The 24,387-nt window shown below is 43.6% G+C and overlaps 1 protein-coding gene across 6 annotated transcripts in view; it reads right to left on the bottom strand.

Moving 5' to 3' along the window:
* KCNIP1 (potassium voltage-gated channel interacting protein 1) overlaps window positions 1-24,387 on the bottom strand; it is a 410,482-nt gene that overhangs the window by 123,595 nt on the left and 262,500 nt on the right. Inside the window, exon 1 of one of the 6 annotated variants that reach the window (XM_068158742.1) lies at window positions 18,828-18,860. The exons of the other annotated variants lie outside the window; for them this stretch is intronic. The gene's annotated coding sequence lies outside the window, so the exon portion shown is untranslated. Of the gene's footprint in view, window positions 1-18,827; window positions 18,861-24,387 lie in introns of those variants that run through there. 6 annotated transcript variants of the gene reach the window in all.

Below are 24,387 nucleotides of genomic sequence, written 5' to 3'. Positions count from 1 at the left end.
CTATTTGGTAGAAAGCAAAAGTGTTGCACAGAAATGGACCATTTTTACAAAAGCTCCACTTCCAGAGCAGCCCAGCTCATTGCCATCTTGAGGCATCCTCCCTCCCTGCTTGGATTTCACAGTATCACAGTATCACCAAGGTTGGAAGAGACCTCAAAGATCATTGAGTCCAACCTGTCACCACAGACCTCATGACTAGACCATGGCACCAAGTGCCATGTCCAATCCCCTCTGGAACACCTCCAGGGATGGTGACTCCACCACCTCCCTGGGCAGCCCATTTGAGGGGCAAGAGCCAAGTTCTGCTGTAGCTGGTGCAGAGCAGAGATCTGCCTTTGCTCAGTACCAGAGCTCCAATCATGGAGGGCCTCTCTCACCTGCAAAGGGCAGAAGTGAGACTTCCACAGGCCAAATCTTCCTCTTGCAAGACTTCTGTTCTTGAATTATTGGTTATTCTATCCTCTGCTTCATGGAAGCTCTTTGAAAAAAAAGACTTCTTTCTTTCCCACCCCCACCCCCCAAAGCTTAGACTACTTCCCAGCTGTTTTCTGGCCAGCTCAAAACACCAGTAATAGTGTTTTGGGGAGAGAGAGAAAGAGAAGAGGAGCCTACTCAAATAGCCAACAGAACAAAGCTGCAGGCTGTGCATTTCCTACTGGTTACTTCCCCATAGCAATGGATCAGATTTGTAACAAACTCTCAATATAATTTTCTGCTGTTCTTTTTTGAGCCTTAGCAGTTCACTGTGAGGGGAAACACTGGTGTCAACAGAGAAATACAGGAGTGGTCTGGGAGAAAAAATATCCAGTTACCACAGGCTGCAGCATTGCTTATCCCCTCACCTGTCTCCAGACAGTGAGACAGCAGGCAATGTCACCTTGATCCCTCCCATCCAGGAAGGAAGGCTGGGTGCCTGCATACTGGGGGAAAACAATTCATCTGGACTTCCAGGCCATCACAGAGCACAGGAAGGACACAGACAACAAGAAATCTCACTTTGTTTATCACTTCAATGTGCACACAGAATGCAGCATTCCTAGGAGTTCATTACTTACGGACACTGTCCCTAAGTAACTGCTTAATTAGTATTTGCTTTGCAGTTACATTTCACAGCATGATATAAAAATTAAGGTGCATGAAGGACAGACAAAAAGGACAGAGAAAGAGGAGAAAGGCATGGGTAAAAGAAAACAAAACAGAGCTTTTCTCTAGGCAGATTCTCTGGGAGGTGCTCAAATACAGTGCTCTGATGGTGGATGAAGTCTGAACTGGTGCAGAACTGGCATTCAGATGGAGCTGGTGGGTAACTTGTTGGGTGTAAGGCTGGGGACCACAGAGACAAAACTCTAATGCCAGTGTTCTTACCATGTTTGTGAGAAACATCACCCTTCCAGTCTCAGCAAACAAAGAGAGCTTTCTAAACTAACTCACATGTACATCAAACAGCAGGAATTGGGAAAGAATCCGGAGAGCACCAAGACACTATTTGTTAGTTAAATTGTCCTGTACAGCTACCCTTCAGGGCACACCCACCATTTCACTCCACTGTGTCAGTTCATAGTCCAGATACACTGTTTCTTCCATCTCCATCTATCATTCCTCCCTTACACAAACCTCTTCTTTTCTTGTCTTTTTGTCTTTTAACCTTGGAAATGGCCAGCTCCAAAGAGTACCCATTCAGCATCACAGCAGCACTCTGTTCAGAATAGTATTTGATAGTAAAGTCCCTGAGTTTGCCCTGTTGTGATCAGATCAAGCCCAACCCTTCCTGATGACCTCAGAATTACATCTACCAATGGCTAAGAACAAAGCAGATCACTGCAGAAATCCCCTTCAGCACTTGAGGGGATCCAGGGATGGCATCAGCACAAACAGAACTGCAGACCTTCCCTCTGCTTCCCAGACTCCTCTCCCCAGCCCTTCACTTCATGCAAGAAATAAAGAAGGGGACAATGCCAGATGCAGCATGAGACCATTTTGCAGACAGTGTATTACAAAATTGCATGGTTAATTCAAGACTGGGATTCCCAAGCTACTCCATATGCTTCTGCTCCTCAGTCCCTACATTGCTTTGTTCCTCTAGACAGTACCCAGCCTCTCAGCTGAGTTTTGTTGCAGCAGACACTGGCTGATCCATCACTTTATTAATAGCATGATTACAGTATAAATATTTTATTCTGTGGTGTGTGTAGGAGGTTTCATTATGCCTCAGTATCTCTGCATGCACATCTCTTTTAAATAGAGCTCTGTTAAACTTACGGCAAATGTGTCAGCTCCAGCTCTTTCAAAAGTCCTTTAATGCTCTCTGCATTTTCTCAAATGCTAATAATGTTAAATTCCAGGCTAATTTATTCAGTGAATAAAATTCACACCCAGCAATATAATTTGTTTTCTAATATGGTCATACAAAAAAGGTGCAGTGAGAATCTAATGCAAATGGAAATTAAGTCTTGGTAAGGGAGCTGTTGTTTTTCTGCTTTATGTACTGTGTAACAAAAAATTACAGTGAGGATTGGTTAGGTGTCCAGGGCAGTGCTCCCACACTTCAGTGTTTCACAGACAAACTTTGCCAAATTCTTGGGGTTTTCTAAAGCCTCCTGTTCATATCCTTAATCTGGACAAGATCATTTTACTAGCTTACTTCCAGACTACTAGCCATGTTCTCAGTGCGGACACTGTTCAGTCTGCAGAAGAGAAGGCTCCCAGGTGACCTAATTGTGGCCTTCCAGTATCTGAAGGGGGCCTACAGGAAGGCTGGGGAAAGACTTCTCAGGATCTCAGGTAGTGATAGGACTAGGGGGAATGGAATGAAGCTGGAGGTGGGGAGATTCAGGCTAGATGTGAGGAGGAGGTTCTTCACCATGAGAGTGGTGAAGCCCTGGAATGGGTTGTCCAGGGAGGTGGTCGAGGCCGCGTCCCTGGAGGTGTTTAAGACCAGGCTGGATGAGGCTCTGGCCAGGCTGATCTAGTGTGGGGTGTCCCTGCCCATGGCAGGGGGGTTGGAACTAGATGATCCTTGTGGTCCCTTCCAACCCTGAATGATACTATCATACTATGATACTATCAGCATCACTCAGTGATTTAATCCAGGAACAATCAGTGCTATGGACACCAAATTATACTTCTAACACAAGCAGCTGCCATGTTTCTGCATGCTGCTCCATCCCAGAACAGGCAGTGCAAAACACTTGCAGTGCGTCCCCATTTTCCCAGCCCCTAGGGCTGCAAGCAGCTCACACTCGAAGTCTTTAGTTTTACAGTTCTGATTTCAGAAGCAATGGGCAACTTTCTCAGATTAAATAAACAACAAGATACTGCATTAAGGTATCTAAGGTATAGCTTGATTTTCAGATGAATGCTGGGGGTAAATTCCAGCTTGTGTCACTGAAAAAAATGATACTTTGATTGTGGTTCAGTCATACCAGTGATCCCCAGAGTGACTATAAGGCACACATTCAATTCCAAGGTATTAATGTCCCTACTAAATTTCTAGTTAGAGCATGGCCCAATTTTAAACAAGATTATTCAAAACTGACTTAGAAACAAAAGTCCATGATTCCATATACTTGTTTGCTGGATGCTTGCAGTCAACACAAGAGGGCGTAAAATCAGCTATGAACAAATCAGCACCAAGAGCTGCTGGGAGAGAAAAAGATGAGAGGCAACAGCAGCAGCACCCCATGCTCAGCGGTGCTTTTCATGAACCATATTCAAGGGTGTGGGTACGTCGTGGACTCAGTTTACAAATAAACAATGGGATGTGTGATGTGATGAAGGCACTTGACTGAGGTTACTGAGACTGTCCTAGCAGAGTCACCAGCAGAAATCAAGGCTCCTAAATCATTGGTATGTTCTCAACTCTACGAAGCCATTCTGCTCTCATGAATGTAGCAAGGAGGACAGACAGCACCAGGCACGGAAAGCAGCTGAACCTCTCACATTAAAACAAATGAATGTGTGGAGGTGACACAAATGTCTCCTTGTGTAAAAACCTGTCCTTTCAGACAGAGTATGAAATTGGGGTTAATACAGAGTGCTTCCACAGGCTTGCATAGCTGTCAGGGCTATGTGCTGTTTGCAAAGGCACTGTTTGTGGATTCTCATTTCTTTCCAGAAGCTTTAGTCAAATTGGCTACATTGTACTGAAATGGCTTTAGAGAAGCCTCAGCACCTTCAGCTGAATGACAGTGGAAAATGATCCAGGCACCAAACAATGTGAATGCTGTCACTGTCTTTTGTCTTCTACAAAAAGGAAGTAGAAGGTGCTAATGATACGAGAGAAAAAACAACTTATGGTGCATAGCAAAGCAGAGGCAAATTAAAACAAGTTTTCAGACTTTTGGTGAAATTTCAGCTTGAAGAATATTTCCTCTGAGCATTCATCACAACAGAGAAGAAGGCTTAATGACAGGATCTGCCAGCAGGAAGAACCTGGAACATCCATCATCTGGGCAGGCACTCACCTATTTTGTGACAAGCAAATCCGTGTTGAGCATGCAGTGCACAAACCCCTGCTCTGACAAGGCTCAAAAGCATTAGCGTTGTCGCTGGTAAATGTGTGCAAAAACCTATTAGAAGGATCCCCTCCACTGAAAAATCTGGACTAGGAAAACAAGTCAGGAGACAGGCAACTCCTTTGGCTTTCTTCTCTACATCTTTTAAAAATGCTTTTTAAAAAGTGTAATAGTGACTCCTACATGTGCAACAAGGATTTCCCAGGGAAGAGGGTCAGCAAACAAGGAGTCTGCTCAAACACAAAGAGGCACCATTAGACTGAACCAGCTCTGCCTCAACAAGCTGTGTACAACACCCAAGAAATGAGATTTTTCCCTTTCTTATCTTTTGCTCCCAACTTACAACTGTCATAGAGAACAGCTTCCCACTTAATTACATGAAGTTCTCACTTGTCTGGTTTTACTTTAGAGAATGAACAGCTCAGCAGCTCCATCCCATACAGGATTGCAGCTGGACCGTGCACCAGGTTGGGAGACCACTGACGTATGACACCTGCTGACAGCTGCAGGGACACTGCCATTTTCTCACCCCAAGTAGAAATTGCAGCCTGGCCATGATGCCTGACCTGTAGCTTTTTGCCCTCATTTTTAAAATCCATGGCAGAGAAGGCTCCACAAAGTCCTTAGAGCAACATTTCCTGGTCTGAAAGGCTGGGGAAGGACAGCTTAAAAGGTCTTGTAGGGATAGGGTGAGGGCAAAGATGATCTTTGAGGGTTCCTTCCAACTTGATGCAATCTGTGAATCTGTGAAACTTCTCCTCTCTCCCAGGCCTTAGGTGTGATGTTACTACAGCTTAGCCATGCTTGTGGTGGTGGAGCAGGAAGGAGCTCCCTCCCACCACCATCATCCCTGCTGGGCACATCCTGGAGACATGAGGGCAGGATGCTTCTTGACTCTCCCTGGGATACACCAACAGACTAATATGGTTTTGCTTGGAAGTCTCTGCTCCCTTAGATTCGTAACTAATTCTCTTTGTATCCTTCAGAATTCTTTGGCACTTGTGCAACCCATTGAAAAGCCTCCTTTACACTGTATTTTATTGACTCATTTAGTATCTACAACTGCTGATGTTGAAGGATGGAATCAAGCTACCCACCAACATTACTAATGAGCTGTGAAAACACTCTGCTATCAATCACCCACCCAGCTAGCTGTTTAATTTAATGGTTAAAATATATATCCAAATGATATATTCAGCCCTAGTATTCCATCAATAGCTTGAAAACAGATGTAACTTCAGCATTCTCATTAGAGAAACTAGCCCATGACATAAAGCATTTCCCAGCAGTGTCTAATGGCATAGCACTCCCTTTCTAGTGCAGGTTTTGGGTGGAAAGAGCTTTTTCTTCACTCGTGACTGGCAGGTACCATTATTTAAATAATGCAGGTTGACTCTTCAACATCTGTAATGAACCTTAATGCAAAAGGAACAAGACAGAAGATTCAAAATTGCCTACAAGGAAATTAAATGTATGATTCCTCAAAGCTCATAATTAGTTGTACAAAGCACTCTACATTTGATTAAAGTTTGTCCAGTTTATGGAAGAAGCCCAAAGACTGTTGGAAACTGTGGGATTGTGCTGCCCTAGCTAAAGCCATCTGGGAAGTGCAGTCTGCCTGGTGAGAATGTTATTCTGGACATACTGGTGTTGGGGAAATAATGAGAGGATAAACCACTGAGCATCTGGGAATCCCTTAGTTCAGCACATCTCAAAACATATATTGCTTTTGGTGTAATTTTAAACTGGTACCAAAATCAGGAGTCAAAGAATACCCTGAGAACCACCACTTTTGTATTGCTTCCAGACCTACTGCAAGTCCTCAGTGATTCAATTCTCTCAGAGAATCCAACATAGCAATTCTTTTTTGAAGGAGCCAAATCTTACACTTAATCACTGCTCTCTGAAATAGCAAGTTCAGTCAATAACATGTTAGATATCATGTATTAAGAGCTTAGCAGAAGTTATCTGTTCAAGGCAGAAAATAGTGCATTTGTTTGAAAGCAGTGCTCTGAAAGGCATATCTCACGTTTGAAGGCAGCCTGTAATGTTAGCAGATATACTCCTTTAATCATAGCTCTGAACAGAACATTTAAGAAATGAAGATACAACATGGTGCTTGACAGAGAGTGCACAGGAAGTTACTCAGCCTGTCTGGCTTGCATGGAAGCACTCACTTCTTCAGCTCTTTCTATGAGAGCTGTGGAGTAATAAAACCATTTCAGTTACTTAGTGATGGATTTTTACTTTCTCCCTTTCTCTTTTCAGAAATTAGAGCTATAAATTGAGCTCTGCAGAAGATACTAAAGATATGCCCTCCTCACTTAGCAGGTCACAGAAATTCACATCTCGGGCTCACATGTCACATGCCAGTAATTGCAGCACCATGGCCCGGGGCAGTTTCCAACAGCTCAAAGCAAGGCTGGAGTTGAGTGACTGAGCCTGTACATCAGCAGGAATGACAAGATTGTGTCCATAGGTCTGCCAGAGGTGACACACAGATAGATTTAAAAAATACATGTTTATAACTTGACTCAGGAAAAGGTGCTAGCTGTCCATTTATATTTAAATGACATAAATATTAAGGAGGAAGAGGAATTGTTGTGGAGGGTTACAGAGCATAACTGAAAATAATGGGATGAAGCAGTGACAAAGGAAAGTGCAGATCTGACCTGGATTTCCATGGACAGGCAAGATTTCCACTCAGACTGCTCGAGCACTTGGTGCCTGAGTTAATGAAGAGCTCCTGAAATATTCACTGAAATCTCTGCTCACTGACAAAGAGCATCAAGAATGCATTTCACTGAGATCACTTGTGCTCTGAGAGCCTTTTCAAAGGGCTGACTCATCTCTTCTTGTCTCATCCCAGTCTGTGCTGGATGTGCTTTGAAACATGGAAGCGTGCAATGGAGGTGCTCTCTCTCCTGAAGATGCCTGAGCAGAAACCCAGGGAAATGACAGACTTCATTCCATGCAATGAATATCAACGCATGTCCCTGTGGTGTAGGGGAACTCTGAATGTGGTGTTTTATCATCTTCAACACAGAGTAGTGGTTAACCTACTGGCAGTAACATGTGGTCTCTATGAACATTAAAAAAACAAAAGTGTGCAAAAATGGTCAGCAACTGTATTTTGCAGTGGAACTGTAGCTGGATCAACACCCGTAAGAAGATAGCTGAAAAGACAAGGGATGTTGACCTTGTGGTGAAGGCACATTATGCCCAGCTATTTAAACTTGTCCCAGCACATGGACAAGTTCCCCCTCTTTCATGGAGGCAAACAAAGGCCAAGGCATTTGTTAGGTGACATGGACCCATCACAGGGGATGCTTGTGCTAATACCAAGAATGGGCATAATTCTAGCTTCATACTTTCTATAGGCTGAAGCCAGTTGTTTACGAGAGTGCCCGTTGGAGAAATCTAGCCTCGAGAAACCTGTAAGTACTACCCCAATTGGTAAATATGTTTCCCCCTCTTTCACTTTGTTCTCTCTCCTAGCTCAAGCCTAAGCTCGTGCCACAGCTTCTGCCATTGAGCTCATTGCTATTAAGTCTTCTCTCTCATATTCCAACCCTGAATGATACTATGATACTATGATATACGCAAGCAAACTAGTAGCCTCTGCACGACGACGAGAAGCCAGCATCCAGGCAGGCCTGTTGAGCCTCAGCCCTGAGAGTATCTCCTGCGAAGGGAACCTGCCTACCAGCTAGCCTAGGTTCCATCTCCGCTCGGCTGCTGCGGAGGGAGGATTGCCACCCACTGTCGCTGTCCAGACCAGACAGGAATCAGCCCGGCAACAGCAGTCTGCCGGAACCTAACTTCGCTACAAACAAAGGACATAGTGTATCTTCCACATGCTTTCCACTCACTAGCATTCAGTTCAAAGCATCCGCATCCACCAGCATAATCTTTCCGGTCCAATCCTCTTATACACATTGTAATAGCTCTGTGTATAGTTAAGCGATTCCCTCAGCGCCCTGTCGAGTAGTCATCTGGTGGACAAGCGGCGGAATTGCACCCTTCGTTATAGAAATAGAAAGTAATTCTGTACATATTCCAATTGAGTCCTAATTATAAATACTAAACCACTTATGGGATGTGTTTCACAATCCTGCACTACAACATGTATATAAAATAGTGATTCATCGGTTAGTAATAATTTTAATTATTAATAAACCAAATATTTACATGATTCATATATCATATCTGTAAATTAATAACCTCTTCTTCCCATTAGACCTCCAGAACTGCTGAGGTGCCCAGTTTTCAGGCTAACTGTATCCCATAAGGGGAACTGAGGCATGGTTTAATGGCTATGGTGATCTTAGGATGATGGTTGCACTCAATGATCTCGGAAGTCTTTTCCAACAGAAACAATTCTATGATTCTGCATGTGATGTTATTCAGTTTCCCACAATTTCTCCTCAACAAAAATGGTTACTCTACAAACCAAACGGCAGCATTTGTTTGATTCAAACTACACTACAGAATCAGAAAGCTTTAAAAGGACCTAGGTGACAGGAAATGAACAACATCCAAATTTTATTTTCTAATCTACACAATCAAAATCAAGAGGCTTTGAAGACGAGACAGACTTGCAACTGTTGTGCAACCCCAAAATGATCAGCTGAACACAGGAGACGAATCACTGGGATGCTCCAGCTTCACTTTTATGTCACACATTTTTCCTTAGTGATGCTCTTACCTTCAAACTCTCTCAATTCCTCATGAATTAATTAATCCTTAACTAATTGAAAAGAGGATTTGACTTTCTCTTTTGTTTGGATCCCAAAACATTATTTGGTTTCAACTCTTTAAAGATTATAATAGCTAAGTTATTAATGGCTGTAAACTCAGTGAGAATATGCTTTGGAATTTGATGAGGCTTCCATACACTGTGCTTACGTTTAAGACAACAAATCGCTTTCCTGATGCATGTATAAATGCATGAGGCTTATTGACACTTTGCAGCTCAGATTAAATGCTACAAAATCCAATCACATTAAGGCAACCGCCTCTGAGAGATGCAGTCAGACATCCAGAAGATCTAGAAAAGCTCAACAGAATTAGGAACTAATGCTTTGTCATGGTAATTGCATAATAGTGGCAATTTATTCACCTGCTGAATTGCTTATGGCCCTAACAAACAAGGAGAGATGAAATATCACGGACCTAAATTTTCTCTATATAGATTCATAGAATGTTTTGGGTTGTAAGAGACCGCTGATAGTCATCTAATCCACCCCTGAAGTCAGCAGGGACATCATCTGCTAGATCAGATTGATCAGAGCCTTATCGAGCCTTACTCCAAGGATGGAGCCTCAACTGCCTCCCTGGGCAACCTGTTTCCTTTATGGGAAAGAATTTGTTTCTAACACCCAATCTAACTCTACTCTTCTCTAATTTCAAACCACTGTCCTTTGTCCTATCACTCCAGGCTTTTGTAAACAGTCCTTCCCCAACCTTCTTGTAGGCTCCTTTCAGGTACTGGAAGGTCGCTGTTAGGCCTGTCCAGACCCTTATCTACTCAAGGCTGAACCAACCCAGCTCCCTCAGCCTGTCCTTATAGGAAAGGTGTTCCAGCCCTCTGATCATTTTTGTGGCCCTGCAAAGACAAGCATGCTGCAGTACCATAGTGGTTACACCAAGAAACAATTGCTGAGACACTTGAACACACAAAAGACAATGCATTCCAGCCATGGAATAGAACAGATGCATTCTCTCTTAAGGCTCTTTTGCTTAAGAAAATATATTAAATTGACTGAATTATGAGAGTGAAGTCAACTGGGAGGAAGCTGAAAGCTGGAAAAAGTTGATGTTTTGCATGCATGAATCTATCTGGAATTGAGGAATTTATGTATTGCATGAGAATTCACAGAGAGGCTGCCATATAGCAACACTTCCCAGCCACAAGACACACTTCACTTGAGGCACTGTATTTGTCCTTTCACCATCAAACATTTTCCCAATAGCAAAATATGGCATTTATTGAGAGCACAGCACTGTTGAGCAAGACACTCTTAACAGCTTGAGTGCAGAAGGGAATGGGGAGCTATACTCACTGTTTTCCATTTGCACAGGGAATAACATTATGGCTGAACCAGAAAGCAGATGGGCAGTAATCTGACTGTTTTCAAACATCACAGATATGTAACTGTTGGTTGTATGGATGTTGCCTTGCTTTGGCATACAGGAGATAGCAGCACAGAAAACATTTTTTTACCCACATTGTTTTCCACCTTATTAAGTAGTGATAACTTCAGACAACAAAGATGAAGAGATACTGAGAGAGACCTGAAATACAGGAACCCACTTGAAGACCAATCTGAGCTAGCAGCATTAGTGACTCTAGCAGAATCAGAGACTACTTGATTTTGCATTCCTGGGAGGAATTTATGTTCTCCATCAGATAGGAAAGCACAGTCACAAGATATGTAGCAGGTTTGAGTTCTTGTGTCCTACCATCATGAGAAAAAGTTGCACTAGGAGCACAAGGTGCCAGTTTCATTCTCCTTGGAAGATAAGATAGAATAGAATAGAATAGAATAGAATAGAATAGAATAGAATAGAATAGAATAGAATAGAATAGAATAGAATAGAATAGAATAGAATAGAATAGAATAGAATAGAATAGAATAGAATGAACCAGATTGGAAGAGACCTTCAAGATCATCATGTCCAACCTATCATCCAACAACACCCAATCAACTAAACCATGCAACCAAGCACCCTATCAAGTCTCCTCCTGAACACCTCCAATGATGGTGACTCCACCACCTCCTCAGGCAGCCCATTCCAATGGGCAATCACTCTCTCTGTGTAGAACTTCCTCCTAACCTCCAGCCTAAACCTCCCCTGGCACAGCCTGAGACTGTGTCCTCTTGTTCTGGTGCTGGTTGCCTGGGAGAAGAGACCAACCTCTGCCTGTCTACAACCTCCCTTAAGGTAGCTGTAGAGAGCAATAAGGTCAACCCTGAGTCTCCTCTTCTCCGGGCTAAACAGCCCCAGCTCCCTCAGCCTCTCCTCATAAGGCTTGTGTTCCAAGCCCCTCACCAACTTTGTTGCCCTTATGTAATCCCACCACAGGAAGCTTTCTATCCTCTGAAACTTTGGTGTAACCCTGGGTCCCTTGGGAGCAGGACCTACAGGAAAGTTCTGTAAAATCTAAACTATGCTCAAGAAGGCCACAGATATTTGCAATTTTATATTACCACAAACACCAGAAAAAGTGTTACAGAACAAAACACGTTTGTCTCTGGCTTTGGCAAGAACTGAGCTGTGGCTATGTTCATGATGTGTCCCTTAATATACACATGTGCACTCATAAGACAATATTTTAAAAGTCTTAATATAAAAAAATGACTACTGAGCAGGCAAATTCCAGCACAGGAAAGAAAAGATCTGGAGAACCTGTGGTAAAATGGGGTTCCCATATAGAGCTTCAATTTTTACATCAGCTGCTTAAAGCTTAAGACGTGCCCTGTCTTTCAGACACTCCTTATTTGCCAGAACCATTTGGCAGGCTTCAGAAATAGGTGGCTTCTGCAGGCATCCTGTTGGTGTACTGCTTTCCATCATTGGTACAAGCACCAGCAGAACAGAGAAACAAGAGACTCTGGGAAACTTCTTTCATCAGGGTATTTTTCTGACACAAGGGAGAGGTTACAAGAAAAGGAACACTCAGTAAAAGACAAAAGCAAACATCCAGCAAATGATGAAAAGAATAAAAGCCCTGCTTTTCTCCTCCACGGAGTGTTTCACAGTAAATTGAAGCCATTTCTCTCCAAAGCACCAATCATCTCTATTTCAGGTGGTAAAATTTTTGCTTCCAGATAGCTGTTTTGTTTCATGGAACACAAGCTTCCTTCTCACCAGAAAATTCAAGAGCAGCCCGAGGTTTCCTCTGGGTTTTACTAAAGTTAGTTACTTTATATTTCAACTTAAGATCACAGGCTAAAACATTTCCACTGCTGCATTACTGTTCACGTATTGCCCATGAGAGTGGTATCGATATGATTTTTCACCTAGAAAGGCCTCAGGGTGTTGACTAGCACTTCAAGGACCAGAATGGCTGAGTCTGCTTAGAGGAGATTTAAAGCATTCTGTTCTTCAGCATCTTGCACCATATCAGTGCTTTCAGGCCCATGCCTGCTAAGTATATAAATCTACAGTAGGAAAAGCATGAAATTCTGACTCAGTGGCTAAAGCTGAGCAAACAGTTCTAGCCATTACACACAGAAGCCATGTTTTATTTAATTCTAAATCAGAGAAGCCTTTATACATGAACATAAGCACAATCAGATCCCAAGCCCACAGATACATAGAGAACTCCAGCAAGAGAAAAATTGTACTAAACACAACTGTGGTTAAACTACCATTGGTGCTTTGTCTGGCCTAGTGAGTACCCTTTGGGTTTCAGAAATGCAAGGTTTAAAAAAAGTAAGCATACTTTTAATCTTACCACCTTTATTTTCTTTCCATCCCAGCCATACTAGCAATTTCTTTTGCAAAATTGCCTAGTCAAACTCAATTAATCATTAAAAATACCTTTGAGGTCGTGTCACACACAGTGAAATAGCTTGCACTGTGCTGTGCCTAGTCAAATAGGCAACACTGAAATTGAAGGTACCCTCTGCACCCTGGGAGGCTCCTTTGCATATCCCAACACCCCAAACAAATACATTTATGAATACATTTTAAAATACATTTTCTTGTGTGTGTTACAGCTCTGCTCTCCATTCCCCCAAGAATGGAGCAAGGACCCTAACCTACCAGAATTGCCTGTAAAAATAAACATAACCTAGCCTTTATAAATGCTGACTTGATATTAAATATGATAGACTTACTGATTTTTCATACTAGGACTGAAAACATCTCAAAAGTAGGGATCCTCCCTGCCCCTTCTCTCTGCTGAATTTCCTTGTGGTTTTTCCACTGGTTGTATCCCTGTAACATGCCTGATCAAACATCTAATCACAAGCCTAATCTTCCTACATTTTCCATGAGCAATAGATTCTGTCTTCTTCTTCTTCTCTACTAAAATAATGACAAGGAGGATTTAAACGTCAACATAAAGGTATAAATTGCAATGTAAAGACTGTCACAGTAGATTTCAGACTGCAATACTGCAATCAATCCTTGGAGAACAGCCCACCAGGTGAGCTGGAGTAGATGCTTCCCATAACAACTCTCTTTGACAAAAGGACTCCCACTCACAGGTCCCAACACACCTCATTTCACAGCCTACCAAGGTCTAAATCGACAACTCAGCTTTCTATAGATACCACACAACCTGGTTACTGCTGAAGGTAACTGCCAGTCCTAGTCTTCCGGGGTTTAGGATTCATTCTGGTTTAAGGCAGAATACTTTTCTTTGTGTATTATCATTAGCTTGAGGGCAACAAAGGAATACTGCTTGTTATGTGGGGCTTAGAGAAGAGGTGTAGTTTTCAAAATGAAATTCAAAAGCCTGATGAAATCTCCTGTAGTGCTGAGTTCTGAGACATGTTCTGAGACAGCACTTACAGGATGGCCAAGGGATCAGGCCCAGCCAGCATGGATTCAGGAAGGGCAGGTCCTACCTGACCAACCTGATCTCCTTCTATGATCAGATGACCCACCTGGTGGATGTGGGGCAGGCTGTGGAGGTAGTCTACCTGGACTTCAGCAGGGCCTTTGATACCATCCCCTTGTGAGAGTCTAATAAGTTTGTCTCTCTCTATGTGAGTCAACAAAGATAAAGTGATAGCAGAGCCACTGGAAAAAAGGTGGAAAGAATCCTGTCCACCAATCCTGGATGCAAATCAGCTTGTGATTGCATCGTGATAACACGGGACTACAACAATGGACCCAAGGACCCAGCCATCACACCTTTAGGGCAAGATAATCACCACCTGTTTCCTGAGCTTTGTCTGGATGGAGACAGGCTAGACGGAGATTCCCCCCTCCTCCAGCCAGGGTCTTGCCCAAACACACAGATTTCCTGCCACTGGAATTCCTGAGGGACAATATTTGACTACATACCTAAGGACTAAAAAACTGTATAAAAGACTGGAGCAACTACTGGTTTGTAGAGAGAAACACAGGAGAGAAACAGAAGAGAGAAACAGAGGAGAGAAACAGAGGAGAAAAACGGGGAGAAAAACGGAGATGAAGGAAAACACAGGAGACGGGCCAGGCCGCTGAGAAGAGAAAGCCGGGACGATGCTGCTCCGGAGAAAAGAAGCTGCCCGGAGGACCACAGCTCCAGCCAAATCCTCAGCACCCCTTCTCTACAGACCCAGGCTGCCCAGAGGAGCCTCAGCACTGTTCCTGTATCAACCCAACATCTCCCCAGAGGACCACAGCTGTTCTCCAGCAAAAGCCTCACCACGGTGTCTCTACAAACCCAACATCTCCTGCAGCACCTTTCCTCCACAGACTTTATCTTGGGGGGGATGAGGGGTGTGGTAATATAATTCCTTTCCTCTTCTATCTCTCATCCCTCTCTCTCTCTCTCTTTTCTCCCTTTCCCTTCTTATGTCCACTTTCTCTATTTTCTCCCTCTTCCTTTCTTATGTCCACTTTATTTATGTAATAAATAGTCTAGCTGTTGATACTTTGGCCTCGTTTGTGCCTTTAATTTCACAACACGGGAATATTTAAAAGAACTGTGTCTCTGGACCGAGACATCTAATGTCTCCGGACCATGACACCCCTACAGCAAGCTCCTGGCCAAGCTGCCAGCTCATGGCTTGGACAGGAGCACTCTGTGCTGGGTTAGGAACTGGCTGGAGCGCCATGCCCAGAGAGTGGTGGTGAATGGTGCCACATCCAGCTGGCAGCCAGTGGTGTCACCCAGAGATCAGTGCTGGGCCCCATGCCCTTTAATATCTTTATTGACGATCTGGATAGAGTATTGAGTCCATCATCAGTAAGTTTGCAGACGACACCACGTTGGGGGCAGGTGTTGATCTGTTAGGGGCTAGGACAGTTCTGCAGAGGGACCTTGACAGGCTGGACAGATGGGCAGAGTCCAACGGCATGAGATTTAACACATCCAAGGGCCAGGTTCTATACATTGGCCACAACAACCCCATGCAGTGCTACAGGCTGGGGTCAGAGTGGCTGGAGAACTGCCAGGCAGAGAGGGACCTGGGGGTGCTGGTTGATGGTAGGCTGAACATGAGCCTGCAGTGTGCCCAGGTGGCCATGATGGCCAATGGCATCCTGGCCTAGATCAGGAACAGTGTGACCAGCAGGAGTAGGGTAGGCATTCTGACCCTGTACTCAGCACTGGTTAGACCACATCTTGAGTCCTATGTCCAGTTCTGGGCCCTTCAGTTTAGGAAATATGTTGACTCACTGGAACATGTCCAGAGAAGGGCAACGAAGTTGGTTAGGGGTTTGGAACACAAGCCCTATGAGGAGAGGCTGAGGGAGCTGGGGCTGCTTAGCCTGGAGGAGGCTCAGCGGAGACCTTATTGCTGTCTACAACTAACTGAGGGGTGGTTGTAGCTAGGAGGGGTTTGGTCTCTTCACCCAGGCAATCAGCACCAGAACAAGAGGACACAGTCTCAAGCTGCACCAGGGGAGGTTTAGGCTGGATGTTAGGAAGAAGTTCTTCATAGAAAGAGTGATTTGCCATTGGAATGGGCTGCCTAGGGAGGTGGTGGAATCATGGAGTCACCATCACTGGAGATGTTTAGGGAGAGACTTGATGGGGTGCTTGGTGCCATGGTTTAGTTGATTAGGTGGTGTTGGGTGATAGGTTAGACTTGATAATCTCAAAGGTCTCTTCCAACCTGGTTAATTCTATGCTATGCTATGCTATGCTATTCCATTCTATGTTGGGATAAACAATGGCTATCCATAGACAGCATTTGCAAATGCATTAATTTTTTAAACTTGTCTCCTAACTCCCCACCCTGCAGCATTGTTTTAGCAGCAGTGTAAGGAATGTATGACCTGAATATTAATTTTGAGTTCTGTGGACCAGCAGAAGGTGGGGTATTGTTTATTTCTTTAAACTGGAGCTTATTTCCAAAACACTGCTTATGCATTAGACTACACAAGATGTTTATTTTTAAGGCTTTAGATTTGATTTGTCAGTATTCATATTCACATCTAATAACTTTTTATCTGCTTACATCTAAAATCCCTTGAAAGAGACATTTATACATTTCAAACAGAAATGCTGAAATACAAACATGCTTTTTATAGCAACGAGACATTAAGGAAGGTATTTTCACATCTAGCTCAACTCTTCCATTAACAGTTTCAGAGTTCCTTAAAATATGAGAAATACTACACAGCACTGTTATGCTACAGCATATTTATTCCACTGATAATGTGGGATGTGCCTGCTTCAAAATGATGCTTATTGCTCTTAGAAGCAGTGAATAAATTGTCTAAGGAGTGTGGATTTGTGCAGAATTCCCCAGGCCAAGGCTGATGAGGGCATCTCAGGATTGTGGAGGAAGAGTGCAAATGTGTAACTAAGGTAGAGTTCAGTACATCATGTATGAAAAGGCACAGAAGTATCACAAGTCATGACAGAGCCCATGGCACACATATGCATTACAGACTGATCAGTTGCTGGAATAGGAATAAAAAAGTCTTCTCATCCAGGTTTTGAAAACTAAATTTTAAGAACCAGAAAATGGAAAGCTGGAATGAAGAGGCTTTGAGACTGTCTAGCTTAAGGTGCAACCCTCCTGTGGTAAATTAATTACTCTATACCAAGTGCAGGGTGCTGGCTATGGTATAAAACCGGTAGCCAGGTGTGCAGAAGTGGATGTGAATGTATATGGAAGATGTTAGATTTAGTATATCCAAAGAGGCAGGTGAGTGTGACTAAAACCATTGTAATCTTTCAGAAGAAAAAAACAAAAAAACCCCAACCAAAACAGTAGCTACTACAAAACTGTGGGTCATTCAGAGATAGAAAGGCACCATGTGTGTATCTAGCGGCACATTTTGATCTCACCTCTAATCTGAGCTTCACTTCAGAAACAAGGCCCTCACTAGCATGAGAAAATACTTCCTTGTTATTTCATTCTCAAAAATGGTAGTGGTGATATGGCTGTGAAGAACATATGGTCCCTTTTCTCAGCTGATAAAAAAACACATCTTAATATCAGTCACTGTGAGTGAAAAGAAAACAAAGAAAACCAAGCATGAGAACTTTCTGAACAGTCACATAAAATTTTGCTGGCTGATCTGAATAGAAATTGAAATGAGATAACCCAGTGCATTAAATCTTGAATGGTACAGAACTCATCAGTGAGTCTGAGGACACCTTTTAGTGTCCAACTGAAGTATGAAATAAATCTGTGCTTGGAAAGTGAACAAATTTAAGCTTCACCACTGACTGCAAGAGAATGTGCCTTGTGTGCCATTTCCTGCATGTTGATCATCAGTATCTGCCCTGCATTTAGCATTCCAGTAATGCCCATCTGAACAGATATCACAACAGGGACATACAGACATATTGCAAAAAAAAGTTTTGTTACTGGTACATGAGTAGGAATCAAACATTGGGACAAGAGAATCCTTCAGAGCATGGGCTCCTAAAGAAGCCTCAATTTGATTTACACAGACAGTACTTCAAAAGAAACTCAATGCCAGAATTTGACAAGAGGTGAACTTAATTGTTCCAAGAGATTATGAGAGAAGAGAGGGAAAAAAACATTCAAAGGAAATAATTTTCAGCTTAGACACATTTAATGTGACACCATCTCAGTGGATTCTGCTCATTCCAATGCAAGGAAGCTTGCAAGGTTAAGAGATTTCTTAGTGCTAGCAGGAGTTGTCGGGGAGCAAGGGTTAGGTAGGAAGCAAAGCATGCCAGTCCAACAGCAGCATCTTATTGGCTTACAGCAAGATCCTACTGCCAGGTGATTAATAGAAGCTAATAATTCCTTAATGATCCACAAAGTAAGCTTTTCAGCCTGTGACCTGTTAACTTGGCCCTATTCAAGAGGAGGAGCTGGAATTTTTATGTCTGGGAATCAATCACAACTAGAGAATCCCTTTCAATGCTTAAAACAAAAAAAAGGTTATTAAAAGTTGTATTATCCTTTAGAATATCAGTAACATGAATATTTCAGATTATCTCCATCCAGTCTTTGCTTAAAGATAAGCCATAGAAACAGCAGCCTGCATAACAGTTCTCAGTAACAGGTATTGTGTTCTGTGACATTCACGTCAGACGTAGAGAGGAAGATCGCATTGTGTCTGCATATCGCATCAACCTGCAAATCTGCTACCCTTGCCGGTTTTGGTTTACTTTAAACTGTTAGAGATCAAAAATAAAGACAACACTCTGACCTTGTTAACAGGCTGGGACAGCTTGAAGGAGGCTTACTTTGTTCACTTACATTCCCAAACTGCACAGTTCAAACAGACCGATCCAGACTTACCTGCAAGAAAAAAGAATACAAATTTTGGGTTATAGCTTCAAGCTTAATGAAAATCTGTCACTGAGAAGAGAACATAAAGAATGGGTCCCTGAAAAACTGCACAGGACTTAGACTTAAAATAATGTTTTGAAGTATTATGAATTATTTGTTTGCCTGTACTTCCCCCCACCTCTCCCTCCCCAGGCCCTTAAATAATTAAGATAACCTTTTTCATCCTGCTAATTTAATTACAAAAGGATGAGTTGCCAAAGGGCAAAACATACTCTCTGTTAACTTTCCCTTATTACAGGGTACTGTTTTCTCTGTTCATTCAGGCATGCCCCTGACACCCAGCTCTCCCCTGGGTGCTTCACAACACAACAGAGTAGATCAGTATTGATTAAAAGCACGTGGACAAGGATGGGCAGATCAGGAAAGATGGGGTTTGTACACTTTTAATTGAGCTTTTAATAAAATAAAGGTAATAAGCCATCAGCCACATGGTGAACTTCTATTCTACAAAGGAAGCAGCAAGTCCTTGGACCCCAAACTTTTGAGTGAAGTCAGCTGAGCTTTTCTAGCAATGTCCTTACATCAGTCTCCAACCAGTTTTCTTTACAGAAGGAGATCTGAATGAAAAACTTTGCAGAGAAACCTTTTTTCCCTTTGCCAAAGCACAGTAAACTCGTTAATGGTGGGTTAAAAAGCATCATGGGAAAAGCCTCTCCCACTGTCCACCGGTGACTGCTATTTCCCACTCAAAGTGCTCCATGCAGCATATCCCATCCTGGTTTTCTAACACCACTGGCTGTCCAATGCATCAATATGACCCAGCCATCAAAGCACAGTGTGCTTCTGTATAAATCCCAAGGATAACAGCACAAAACCACCTTAAGTTCTTCAGCTTTTTCACACCACAGCCCTAGCAGGAGATAAGATTCATAGATTCATAGAATGGTTTATATTGGAATGGACCTTAACGATCATCTAGTTCCAACCTTCCTGCCACAGGCAGGGACATCTTTCACTAGATCAGGTTGCTCAGAGCCTTGTCAAACCTGACTGAATATCTCCAAGGATGGGGCCTCAACTGCCTCCCTGGGCAACCTGTTCCAGAGTCTCACCACACTCACTGTAAAGAGTTTCTTTCTCATCTCCAGTCTAAATCTACCCTTATCAAGCTTCAGTCCATTCCCTCTCATCCTATCACTACAAGCCCTTGTAAAAAGTCCCTTCCCGGCGTCAGGTACTGGAAGGCTACTCTAAGGTCTCCCTGAAGCCTTTTCTTCTCCAGGCTGAACAGCCCCGACTCTCTCAGCCTGTCTCCGTAGGGGCAGTTCTCCAGCTCTCTAATCATCTTTATGGCCCACCTCTGGACCCACTCCAGAAGCTCCATGTCCCTCTTATGCTGGGGACACCAGAGCTGGATGTAGTGCTCCAGGTGGGCTCTCACAAGAGCAGAGTAGAGGGGGAGAATCACCTCCCTTGTCCTGTGGGTCACACTTCTTTTTTGATCAGATGGACATTCAGTTCTGAATGCTATGACAAAGGACACCTGCCTCAACTGATATGAAAAATGAAATGTACCTAGAGATAATTGAGAAAGCACTGGAAACATTTCCCTGATGTGATACTAAACTTCCTTGCTATTTAGAATATGGCCTTAGTTAAAGAAATAGGAAAGGACTTGATATAAAAACATACACATTTCTACATTATTAGCCAATAAAAAAATATATTTGTATGCTATCAGAACCATCTGAAATAATGAGTCTCTCAGAGTGCCCAATCCAGGTTATATACACTGCTGCATACTACAACACAGTAATTCCATGTCCCTGAGGCCTCAAGCATCTGCAGTAGCACGGGAGTAGCTGGAAGGGAAACTACCCATTCACTAAGCATCATGGCACTCCGAGCTGTGAGGAAGCATTGTCTGTTGGCTGGGCTGGCAGGGGCTTTCCACATGCTTCTGATGTGAATTTGGGCAAGTACAACTTGCTAAGGCTATCACCGCCAGTGCTTCATACAAAATGAAGGTGGCACTTCTCTGTCTCAGGTATTCTGAGCCAGTCAGCCCAGGGATGAATGAAAGTTAAACACAAAGAAATTGATCTTATCCTTTTGCTTTCTCCAACCATCAATCAGGTTTAATTTATCTATGTCTAAACGTTACTGCTACACTGACTCAGGCCCTACCTTCAAGAGGCTGCTGGAAGATGCTTGCTGGCACCTGTCTCTCAGGCCAATTACCTCTGGCAGACCGGTGCTGCAATAGGGACAGCACTGCTGGACCTGAGCCAACACACCACCGCTGGGTTTAAACACTGCTGCAGGAGCTAACTCCGATAAGGAATCGGGAAGGAAAATCCAATAGAAATCTAAGAAGAATCTTGTCCCCACCTGGTGGCATTACTGTAACTGTCTCTGAGAAGCAAAAGCAAAGAGCCAGCAGCCAGCCCGAGCCTGGAAATACCATTTTCTCCCAATTGCATTTCAGTCCTGCTGCACCGGGAATGCACCAGTCGGTATCTGTCACACATTGACAGCGCAGATATAGCTGAAACAGGCCTCTGGCGTCCAAGGGCAGCGAAGGACTCGGCAGTCTTCTAAAGAGAGCAGCTAGCCCTGAGTGCTCTGCACCTTCAACACGCTGCGGAAGCTTTCAGCCGCCCTCCTTGTTCCTGCTCCCTTGATTTAGTGCGGGGAGCTAGTGGGACACTGCTGCCCTCTGCTGTCACCACTGCGCAGCGACAGGCACTTGCACCCTGCCAGCCCAGAAGCAGGGCTAGTGAGCATTGCTGGAGAAAACAGAGCAATGACGATTCCCTGGGACTCCTTGTACAAAGCGAATCTTCGCTTTCTTTACAGCCACCGTTTAAATACCGGGTCGTGGTGATACAATCTCCCAAGCTTTCTTTTCTCCAGGTTGAGCAAACCCAGTTCTCTCAGCCTTTCCTCATACAACACCTTCTCAGTCCTTGGACCATCTTTGCGGTCCTTCTCTGAACCCTCTCCAGCTCTTCCACATACTTTATGCCTCAGTGGTTGACAGCAAACAGAAAAATGTGAGATGGGTTTCTAGTGGTCTGCACTTCCAGGAGCAGTGGCAGCATGCTTCCCCAGCCCAGCCTGGGGTGACACCAGTGGTCAGCACCTTTCAGAATCTCACAGGGAGGCTGCTCTGCCCCTGTGCAGTGGGCTCAGCAGTCAGCAGCAGGCAGAACTCAGAAAGAGGAATGTGGAAGCCAGAACCAAGGGAGCAGCATGTAGGAGCAGCCAGGGCCTCTGTTTATCTGTCATTTTCTTTTATTTATGTCCCCAGTCACCCGACAATGCAATCCCAGATAACAGCAGGAAACAGCCAAAAGGCTGAGAGCTGAACCCCAGCATAGCTCTGAGTGCCACCAAGCTGACACAGCCAAGCCTGGCTGACCTGTGGCCCAGGAGATGCCAGCTGCAGCCAAGAGCATCCTTTAAGGCTTGTTTTGTACCATAACCTTGCTGGGCTCAAAGTCAAAGTATTTATAACATTCATTCAAATTAAGTCAATCCATGTTAAACCATGCAAATATAGTATTAAGCATTCCATCTCATTTGCATTATTGAATTTCTGCCCTTAAAAGTGACTGCTTGCAAAAAGGTGCTGAGAGATGATAAGAACATCACAGTGCCTGTGCCAGTCACAGGACATCTCCTGGCCCATGCTTATCCCCAGCCTCGTCTAGTGAGAACATAGTGGCAATAGTTACAAAGAAGAAAGGACTAGAGTAAAAGAGGAGAGGGCTATAATGCAATGAAATGTAAGAACTGTTGATGTGGATGTGTACCAGATCAGGCTGGAAGATGAAAGGACAGATCTTCAAAACACAGATGTAGGAAGAAAATAAAGATATGAATTCCAGACTGAAAACAGGGAAATATACCAAGAGCCCATTTGTGCCAGCGGCTGGCAGCATTCACAAGGTCTCTGTATGGCTTCTGCTCCTTGTTCTTTTGTTTTTGTTTAACACAGGACTGGAACGACATCCAAGTCAGAACTATGAAAAATATTCATTGAACCCTTACTAAGGAGTGTCCTAAGAAAGCCTGGAAGATTATGTGAAGAACAAGGTGCTTAAGCACAAGTTACCTGTAGACCTATTGTTGAATAAAAACAGACCTTTTAGCCTGAAGTCAGAGGATGGTGGCACATTGTCTTCTAGCTAACACCAGCTACAGCAGATATCCTGGTCTTACCTCGTTACATACCATGAAGCATATACTGAGAGTCAGCAGTGACTCCCTGCTAACTGCCAAAACCTGTGAGCCCTGCACTGCTTAATGTTTCCTCTTGCACCCTCAAGGGTGCAAGGCTGAAGCAGTCTGTTTTGCACCCAGTTTAGGAAAGCACCTCAAACCCAAGGCACCAAGCCAGGTACATGCATGACCTGCACAGTGGGGTCCTTCTGACAGCAGCACTTGGATATACACTGTGACTGCATGTCACAGTTTTCAGAGGGAAGCAAGAAAAGCAAAACATCCTCAGTATTAAAAAGCCTGCTCTATAGACTGCTAAAATATCTTCCAGGTACAAAGTAAGCATTTGGAGAGGGCCCAGTTTTTTCCTCCACGTAATCCACTTTGTAGGTGCTTTCTTAAGAGCTTCTGTCTATTTACAACTAAATTGAAAATTCCATAAAAGAAATCATAACCCTGAAGCTAAAGCAGCTTTGCATTCTCATGGTTGTTTTATGAGAAAAACAATAGCAATATAGACACTTTTCAGAGGAAATTACCAAACCCTTGCCAGTGGCACAGGCAGGCACCAGCCCTCCGGACCACAGAAAGTATAAATAGTTAATCTGCAGCAAACACATTACATACTTGGCCAGTGTTTTTATTTCCACTTTCAGTTTCATTGCATTTCCCAACAAAACCTGTTATCCTGAGACCATTTCCTTTCCCTATCCCTCTTCATAAGAATAGAAAATTGTTACCTAAGCTATAGGTGCAGATAACAATGTACTGGCTTAGTGCTCCATGGATGAATATGTAATCCATCCTTGGCCATTGTCACAAGGACCAAAGGCTTGTGTCTGCTGCTCTGGCATATGAAGAAGGAAGCAGTTGTCAGCTAGACCACCCATCTCAGAGAGCCTTGTGCCACATGAGAGACAGGAATTTGCAGCTGATGCCTCACAGGTCCACCATGACGTCCCCTTTGATGGCAGCTACTGCACAGTAAGACTGGCTACCCAGAGCCCCCAGATACCCCCTGTCTGTCTGTCTGTTGTAAGCTCAGAACAAGGCAGCAAGGATCACCCCCAGCAAATCCCAGCTCTTATGCAAGCACAGCAAAGTACCTTCTTCCTTGCCTGACTCCTTTGGAATAAAGTATTCAAAAATTACAGGAAAGGAGAGAAATGTTGTTGTTTGTGTTGCATTTCTAATGCAGTCAAAGAACTAATCATCTTTAGCTTTGACAGCACCCTTAGGAGCAAAAATGG

Source organism: Melanerpes formicivorus, unplaced genomic scaffold, assembly GCF_026170545.1.
Source record: "Melanerpes formicivorus ecotype bairdi unplaced genomic scaffold, bMelFor1.0.p_v2 SCAF_2, whole genome shotgun sequence".
NCBI classification, from domain to species: Eukaryota; Metazoa; Chordata; class Aves; order Piciformes; family Picidae; genus Melanerpes; species Melanerpes formicivorus.
This window is presented reverse-complemented; position numbering and strand designations above follow the sequence as displayed.